The following is a 9,374-nucleotide window of genomic DNA, read 5'->3' on the forward strand; positions in this document are numbered from 1 at the left end:
TACAGTACATAAGTAATAAATGCTGCTTATAAAATTGTAAGAGAAGGGTAGAAAAATATGAAGAAGGAACTCCCATCTCCTATTTAATCTGGGCCCTGGCAAGCACTCATTGCCAGAGCTAGCTGCATGCTTAATAGATGGTGGTTGGAGGTTGTTGTTTGAGAAGGCGTTTGGTGGATTTTTCTGAGACTCTTGCTAGGTTTTGGGTGTGTGCTAATTCCCCTCCTCCTACTTTGGTTTGATCCCTTCCTCAACTCCCCAATGTAAACCTTAAAGCCCCCGTCACACAGTGATCTCGCTAGCGAGATTGCTACTGAGTCACAAGTTTTGTGATGCAACAGTGATCTCACCAGCGAGATCACTGTGTGTGACAGCTATCAGTGACCGGCCCCCCTGCCGGGTATCGCTGATCGCTGTGGAAACCTCTGGACATTTTTGGGGTCGCTAGTCTCCCACTGGTCAGCACGCATCACTGCGTGTGACAGGCAGGAGACCAGCGACCAGCGAACAGGAGCTGGTAACTAAGGTACACATCGGGTTTTTAAGGGGGCGTGCTGTGCCTAGAAACCTGATGTGTACCTTAGTTACCAGCGCGCTGATGCAGGGAGCTGGTAACCAAGGTACACATCGGGTTTCTAAGTGCTGCGCACCCCTTAGAAACCCGATGTGTACCTTGGTTACCAGCTCCCTGCATCAGCGCGCTGGTAACTAATATACACTGTGGGTAACTAAGCGACGTGCGTCGCTTGTTACCTGTGTGTTGCTGGTCCTGATCGCTGGTGAAGCTGCCTGTTTGACAGCTCACCAGAGACCACATAGCAACTCACCGGAGATCCTGACAAGGTGATATCGTTGTCGGGATCGCTGGTGAGTCGCTATGTGTGACGGGGCCCTTACTGTTTGTGTGAGTATATTTGTATGATTGGTATTTTCCTTTATCCCTGTTTATATTATCTTGTTAGTGTGGTTGATGTATTTTTGTGTGCTACTACTCTCCTCTTCCCTGGGTGAGAGAGGGGTACAGATGGGAGCCAAGTCAAGGTAAGGCTAAGGGGGTAGTGAAAATGTTCAAGTCAATTGGAAAAATGCTGATTTTAAGGAGAACAGCATGTGGAAGACCACTGGAATCATCTCTGACTGGCAGATAACTTATGGACAAGCATGGAAGCTTTTGCGTTTGGATATAACTGGCATGTTCTTGCTACTAACATAGCCTAGGAGATGCCACCAAGAAGTGGTAGGATGTTGGAATATATGTTATGGCGTTTGGCCCACAGTTTGATTGCTCTCAAAGTTAACCTGAAATTATCAATGCTTGGTACTAGATGGAGAATTTCATCAGTTACTCTGCAACCATTAAGACTCCGTATACACATTATGTCTAAATTCTTCAGCAGGCTATCATCTCGTAGGTCCAAGTCCTTAGGAATTGTCTGAACTGTAAGTCTTGCAAATAAAATATCAATCTCTATTCCATCAAAGCAAAGCTTGATCACAGGTACAAAAACTTCTCTTACAGAACGAATGTCCTTAACTTCTTCTTGCAGCTTCAACTTGTCATAAAAGGAAGAAAAAAAGTTGCTTCTTTCAACATGTCTGGGTGCCACACACAAGGCATCAATATCTGCACCTTTTGTATGGACACCCAATCTGAATGACCCAAAAGTAAATATCTTGCCTCTGGCATGTTCGAATACGGACTGCAATAAATTCTTGATTTCACTAATTTCACAAATCCATTCCTTAACTAATTTGTTTTATTTCCCCAAAATTAAAATTCTCCTCCGCAATTCTTCCTCTTCTTCATATGCAAAAAAAGGTTTCAATGTTTCTCTGAGTTTCTGGGTGAGGTTGCAATCAGTTTCCTTTCGGAACCGCTAAACTGATCGGAGAGGTGATGCAAAAATTCTTCTGCACTTGCTGCTGTGTTTTCTGGTTTGTCAGTGAAAAAGGCATGGTGATCTCACTCCTCCCACTGCTGCCCACTGACTCTTGGCATGAGGAAGCTGGAATCTGCCACAACAAATCAGGCTTCGGAGAATAACAATGAGCGACTGGAACTTGCCGCCTAAATGCTTCCAGTCTGTCCCTTTCAGCCACTGCAGAAGTCATTGCATCATCGAGTAATCCCTGCAATATTTCATGGGGCAACCTCAAGGAAAGCATTCCTGACAATACTGCCATGCAGCCAGCCATTTCTTCCACACAAAAATCCTGCGATGTCGAGAGTTGTGACTGCTACCCATTTGGTGACCCAAGTCTCGAAACCTTTAACAAACATTGCTGCAAAATTGCCGAGTCCTGTAATTTCTGTTTCTGCTGTAAAGCAGGCTTCTTCCTCTCCAAAAGACAACAGTCCCAAGAAAATCAAACTCGAAGAGGAGGTACTCGATAGCTGTTCTGCAAATGAAGTGGAGGAAATGCAAAAAGTTGAAATGGAAGTTATAAAGTCGCACGAAAGTAAAATCAAATCATCACCCAATGTCCCTGCATCTTTGTCATCTACTCAGTGATCGTCCAGTACCGATCTGTCTGACATCCCCACACTGCCTGCTAATCCTATCACAGTTATCAAGAATTCTATAAAACAGACTGAATCGGTAAAAGTCCCCCTCCCTTCAGTCTTAGGGCCCCATCACACATAGCGGTCTCGCTAGCGAGATCGCTGCTGAGTCACTAGTTTTGTGACGCAACAGTGATCTCACCAGCGAGATTGCTGTGTGTGACAGCGATCAGCGACCGGCCCCCCTGCCGGCATCACTGATCGTTGAAGGAAAGCCCTGGACATTTTTGGGGTCGCTGCGTGTGACAGGCAGGAGACCAGCGACCAGCGAGCAGGAGCTGGTAACTAAGGTATACATTGGGTTTCTAAAGGGGCACGCTGTGCCTAGAAACCCGATGTGTACCTTAATTACTAGCGTGCTGATGCAGGAAGCTGGTAACCAAGGTACACATCGGGTTTCTAAGTGATGCACGCATGTTACTAGCTCCCTGCATCAGCGCGCTGGTTACTAAAGTACACAGGGACGCCACGCGCTCGGCATCGGTGGTGCTGATCGCTGGTCAAGCTGTCTGTTTGACAGCTCACCAGCGATCATGTAGCGACTCACCTGCGATCCTGACACATTGATATCGTTGTCGGGATCGCTGGTGAGTCGCTATGTGTGATGGGGCCCTTAGTACCTCAGGATCTATGAATGATCTAAACCAGTTGAACAGTGGTCTCCTGGAAGTGCTGGAGAAGAAGAGGATGTGATGTTACTTTAAAAAAATATATTTATAAAAAAAAACTTTTACTAGTGACAATAAAACATTCCAAACTAACAAGAAATTGCATTTTACAGGGAAAAAATATTAAACATTTTTTACTGTATAATGACTTGTATATAAGGCAAACTTTAAGGAGTATTTAAAAAATACATATACTTTAAGTAAACCAAAATTTATTTTTTTATGAAACAAGAGTAAATTTCAGTATAATTCATGAAGGAAGCAAAAAATACCAAAAATAAAGGACACAGATACACCCTGTATTAAACATAAAGCAGGGCCTCATGCACATTCTGTTCAAATTGTCATGTATTGGTACTCCTAGCCTCATAAAGGCTATGCACTTTTATATACCAAGGAATAGTCTATGGGTGAGCAATAAAATGCTGATCGTCCCCCTCAGATCTGCTGGCTTGAGTTGGGTTGAGTTGGTGACTTCGTCATCCTCTAGCTCATCTTCCACCACCGCACCTTAAGGTACTGTCACACTTAGCGATGCACCAGCGATCCCGACCAGCGATATGACGCTGTCAGGATCGCTGGTGCATCGCTAAGTGGTCGCTAGTGAGCTGCCACACAGGCAGATCTCACCAGCGACATAGCAGCGGTCGGCGGTCGCTGCGTACCTGTCCTCCCGCCTGCGTCCATGCATCGCTCGTCGCCACAGCATGAAGCCCAGCAGGAAGCTGACGACGAGAAACGGTCCAGGACGTTCTCGAGCGATCAGCGATAATCAGCGGGGGAGCCGGTCGGAGGTAAGTATCACACATAGCGATATCGCTATCAATATCGCTGCTACGTCACAAAAACCAGTGATGTTATAGCGATATTGCTAGCAATATCGCTTAGTGTGACAGGCCCTTTAGTCCTCCTCACATTGTAACTTAACAATAACAAGACTTAGCAGCAACTTTTTCTCATCATTATCTTACTCCTGATCCCAAATTTGCCATTCCCCTCTGTCAAGTTCTTATGGCCGTGGCTGTGCATCATTAAACAGCATGTCCTCTTGTCCCTCTTAGAACATGCAGGTTGAGAGGCCACCATCAAAAAATTATGAAGGAAAAAGCTCCTCAATGTCCTAGACTAGTGTTGTATCACTAGTCTTATGGGACTCAACATGGTGTGAGGAAGGAGAATCAGGGTGAGGATTAAATGATCCAGACTTTAGGCTGTTGAGACTGGGCTGTGTGGAAGACTGTGTTTTGCTGCCAAGCCTGCTGGAAGCATTTTTCTGCAATCCAACATACCACCTGTTCGTATTGCTCTGGCTTCAGAAGTGTTTTTGCAAAGTGGAACAGGAACCTATGTGTTGTGGATGGGCATGTTTCTTGTGCTTCAGCAATACGCATAGTCGCACCTGCCCGTCGTCCTCAGAATTTGCGTGCACGCCTTACTCATTTTGTATTTGCTTGGTCTCTTGAAACATGATTATTTTTAATAACGGAAAATTGGTCACCTGCAGCAATCAAAGCAGTTTTTGGGAGTTTACTCTACTGTATCATAACAGAAAGAATGCATAAGTGTATGTATGAAAATCAAATTCAAACCAGAAAAATGTTTCAATACTTTTTCTCAGTTTTCGAGATCACAGAAATGTACTTCACACTACGGAATAGTGTATGGCTGAGAAATGTAGCCCAGGAAAATGTTTCAAAGATTTTTAGGAGTGTTATATAACATAAAAAAGACCTCAAAGCAAGTAGTACTTGATGGATAAAATATATTCAATTTTTCCAACTAACCTCTTAAAAGCTGCAGCCATATATTTGCCAACGGACTTCACAGCACTAATACCTTTTTCCTGACTGGATTTTGTCACTCTCTCTACTCCTGCGACTCTCTCTCCCTCCCTAGGCTAAATGCAGATTGTATGTAATACAAACAGAAAAGCAAATGATTAGCCCTTAGACGGGCTGTTAGTTTGATAGCTCAGCTTCAGCACCAGTATCAACACTACAGGCCTCTGATTCAATATACTGTGGACAAAGGCCTTGACAAACACTCTTTCCCTTCAATTCAAAGTGAAGTGTCACAGAGCTATGCAATGGCGTCAGTGTGCCGAGTCGGTTGGTGCCAGTCCTTTTATAATCCCTGATGATGTCACACGGCCAGCCAATCACAGTAGTGCCAATACCAAAATGGCTACAGCATTACAGTGACTCACAGGCATCCCCTCATGCTTATTTGCTGCGTAACATGCACCAAAGATGTTGGATGCCTCTCCATTACTAAACCGTGGACTTGATGTCACCGGACAATACAAAGATTACATCAACTCCACACATATGAACCCTGCTTGACACCACCACAGAGCAAGTGGGAAGAGCTGGGCAAAGCGCCAGAACTGGTACATTTAATAGATGTGTCATTTCTGGGTGGCTGCGGGCTGCTATTTTTAAGCACATGAGAGAGCGAGAAATACCCGGTGTTCAGGACCCAAACCTGAACAGTAAAACAGACTTTCTGGTGAAATCCATGTTCAGTGTGCGTGCCCAAACAGTAGGATTCCGAACTTTTCTATTCGGGTTTGCTCATCTCTAATCACTGGGGAACGCAATCTTTTAGGAGTTAGGTCAGACAACTGTTCTTAATTAATTTTTGGATGCTGAATCCAGAAATGATCTCAGTTTTTCTCTATCACGTCAAGTTTTTGAACTATAGGATTTTTGTCTTCTCAAAAATATGTAAACTACTGTACCTAAAAAGTATTTTTTTTTTTAAATAGTACAAATATGAACAAAAAATGAAATATATAAGAAATAGGCATGACAAATATGTTTTTTAACACTATCATGTTTTTTACAAAGGATATATATATATGCAAGTATTTAAGGTAAAAATGTACATTTATAGCTTTTTCTGGAGTGTTTAACTTGAGGACAATCACGTTTGATGCTCCAGCAATAGTCAGCCATCATATGTACATCCCATCTACCCTGGTAACGGTCTTCCATAAACTTCAAATCTTGGTGAAATCGTTCACCTTGCTCATCGCTAACAGCACCAAGATTTTCCGGAAAGTTGGCAAGATGGCAATGCAGAAAATGTAGTTTAATACTCATGTTGCAACCAAGCGCTTTGTAGCTCTCCAATAGTTTCTGAACAATTTCTTTGTAATTACTTGCACGTGTATTTCCAAGAAAGTTCTTGACGACGTCTTTGAATGATAACCAAGCATTCTTCTCAAGATCTGACATAGTCCCGGTGAAATGTTCATCTTTGATGAGCTGTCGAATTTGTGGACCATCAAACACACCAGCCTTGATTTTTTCAATGGACAGTCCAGGAAGTGCCAACATGATGTACTTAAAACAGTCGCCGTCAGTTGGCAATGCTTTTACAAATTGCTTCATGAGACCTAGTTTTATGTGCAGAGGTGGGAATAGTATATTCTTCCTGTCAACAAGTGGCTGATGTAGAATGTTAGGATCTCCAGGTTTAAGACCAGATCTTGGAGGCCAATTCGACTCAACCCAATGCTTTTCTCGAGCTCTGCTATCCCACATACAGAGAAAGCAGGGATACTTTGTGTACCCACATTGCTGACCAAGAAGGAAGCAAACCATTTTAAGGTCAACACAGATGATCCAATTGTGTGTGTCATATTTCAATAACTCAATAACTCTCTTTACATCTCCATGTTCTTCACGAAGAGAGACAGAATGCCCTATAGGGACTGCACCAAATAAATTGCCATTGTGTAGAAGGACACACTTAAGACTCCGCTTTGAGCTATCAATAAACAGTCGCCATTCATTTGGATTGTACATTGAAAGCCCTAATTCTTGTAGTAAACCAGGAATATTATGGCAAAACACAAAACCGCTGTCACACCGAAAGTACTGCGAAAATGTACTTTCTCTAGTACGAAAGTATGATACCTTCGCTCCTTGTTCAAGTAACTGTTTCTCATTCAGCCTTGATGCTAGTAATTCTGAAGCTTTTTTGATAAGCCCAATTCACGTGCTAAATCATTTAACTTGTGCTGATGAAATCCCTTACGAACTGAATCCTTGTGACTTTCAAATTCTGCATCATTGCTGTCACTGTGTTCGTCAACATCACTCAGAACTTCTAGAGATGGTAGCTGTTCGAAAACTGGCACTGGAATTTCAGCTGAATGAGGCATTGGTCTGATAGCTGACGGTAGATTTGGATATTCTATTTTACTTTTATTTTTCCTGTTAAATCCTGATGTTTTCACTAAACAGAAGTAACAGTCTGTGGAATGACTTTTTTGCTCTCTCCACACCATGGGGATACCAAATGCCAACTTTTCACGTGTTCCTTTGGTCCACATCCGTAAACTCTCGACACACTGCTTGCACACTATGTGAAGGGCCCATGGCTTATCTTGATCACCGAGTTTTACTTTAAAATATACAAAATATGCTTGTTTGACAAATGCACTGATGTTTGCCCTTTGAACTGGAATGGTGAAAACACCACAAATATAGCAGAAGGAGTCAGGGTTGTTTAGGCATTTACGACGAGAGGAAGAAGGAGCAGACATGATCTGAAACAAAGGAAATATGTACATAAGTAAATAAAACACTGAGATGGAAAGTTACAAGCTTTGAAAACTAACAAAGAAAAAAATCATAAAAGATTAGAGTTGAGCGAAACGGGTCAAAAAATTTCAAAAGTCGCCGACTTTTAGCAAAGTCGGGTTTCATGAAACGAAACCCGACCCTAGGATGAGGTCGGCCACGAGGTCGGCGACTTACGCGCCAAAGTCGCGTTTCAAAAGTTTGTTTTGCGCTCTTTTTCAGCCAATCAGGATCCACGGACACTGTGGGCAACGTGATGACATAGGCACGGGTCACCACCATCTTTCAGAAGGGCATGCAAGTGATTGGCTTGCTTTGGTGGGCGTCACAGGGGGTATAAAAGGGCATGCACGCCGACCGCCATGTTACTCATGCTGATCTCAGAATAGAGAGAGCTGCTGCTGCTGATTTTGTAGGGAGAGCGTTAGGCAGGGAAGAAGACACCAAAAACTGCTTCTGCTGCTAGCGATTTTGCCTGTACAACACACCAGTCACTGTGTGTGCAGTGCAAGGGGAGGCTATATAGTGGTGTATCAGTGGTGTTGGTTGTTGGGCTCCCTTCTAAGGCTTCCTGACATTCCTGCATTGCTGTTTACCCACTGCTCCGCAAACTGCTTTTTTAAAAGCAATCCCAATTTTTTTTTTGTCCTGCTGAGAAGAAGAAAAAAAAACTGCTTCTGCTGCTAGCGATTTTGCCTGTACAACACACCAGTCACTGTGCAGTGCAAGGGGAGGCTATATAGTGGTGTATCAGTGGTGTTGGTTGTTGGGCTGCCTTCTAAGGCTTCCTGACATTCCTGCATTGCTGTTTACCCACTGCTCCGCAAACTGCTATTTTAAAAGCAATCCCAATTTATTTTTTTTGTCCTGCTGAGGTACTGAGCGTGCATTTTTTCACACCATACAGCGGTGTACGCTCCTCACACAGTACCGTGTAACAGCTGTTATCACAGCCACAGTGAAGCTATCAGTGTGTCACTCTGTGAGAATAAGTCGAGGACATGTTCCGTTCTTACAGACCTGCACTCTAGGGAGATTCCTATTCTGCCCAATTCTACATACACCTTGTAGTTTGTGATACACTAGCCAATTTCTGCCTGTGACATAGCACTCAGATATTCAGTGGGCCTCACACAATCCATAAGTGTCCAGTGTCCACAAGTGTGTGCACAAATTCAAAATCTCCCTTATCCTCTAGTGACTTTGGTCACAGCTCTGCCATCGAGCCTGTGACAGAGCGCTCAGATATTCAGTGGGCCTCACACAATCCATAAGTGTCCAGTGTCCACAAGTGTGTGCACAAATTAAAAATCTCCCTTATCCTCTAGTCACTTTGGTCACAGCTCTGCCATCGAGCCTGTGACAGAGCGCTCAGATATTCAGTGGGCCTCACACAATCCATAAGTGTCCAGTGTCCACAAGTGTGTGCACAAATTCAAAATCTCCCTTATCCTCTAGTGACTTTGGTCACAGCTCTGCCATCGAGCCTGTGACAGAGCGCTCAGATATTCAGTGGGCCTCACACAATCCATAAGTGTCCAGTATCCACAA

At 43.6% G+C, this 9,374-nt stretch overlaps 1 pseudogene; it reads right to left on the bottom strand.

Annotated features, from left to right (window-relative positions):
* Positions 1-1,127: 1,127 nt before the first annotated feature.
* Positions 1,128-1,956, bottom strand: LOC141096298 (poly(A) polymerase type 3-like; annotated as a pseudogene).
* Positions 1,957-9,374: the final 7,418 nt, after the last annotated feature.

The sequence above is a fragment of the Dendrobates tinctorius genome, unplaced genomic scaffold (genome assembly GCF_039654945.1).
Source record: "Dendrobates tinctorius isolate UK_male_01 unplaced genomic scaffold, ASM3965494v1 ptg000073l, whole genome shotgun sequence".
Lineage (NCBI taxonomy): Eukaryota > Metazoa > Chordata > Amphibia > Anura > Dendrobatidae > Dendrobates > Dendrobates tinctorius.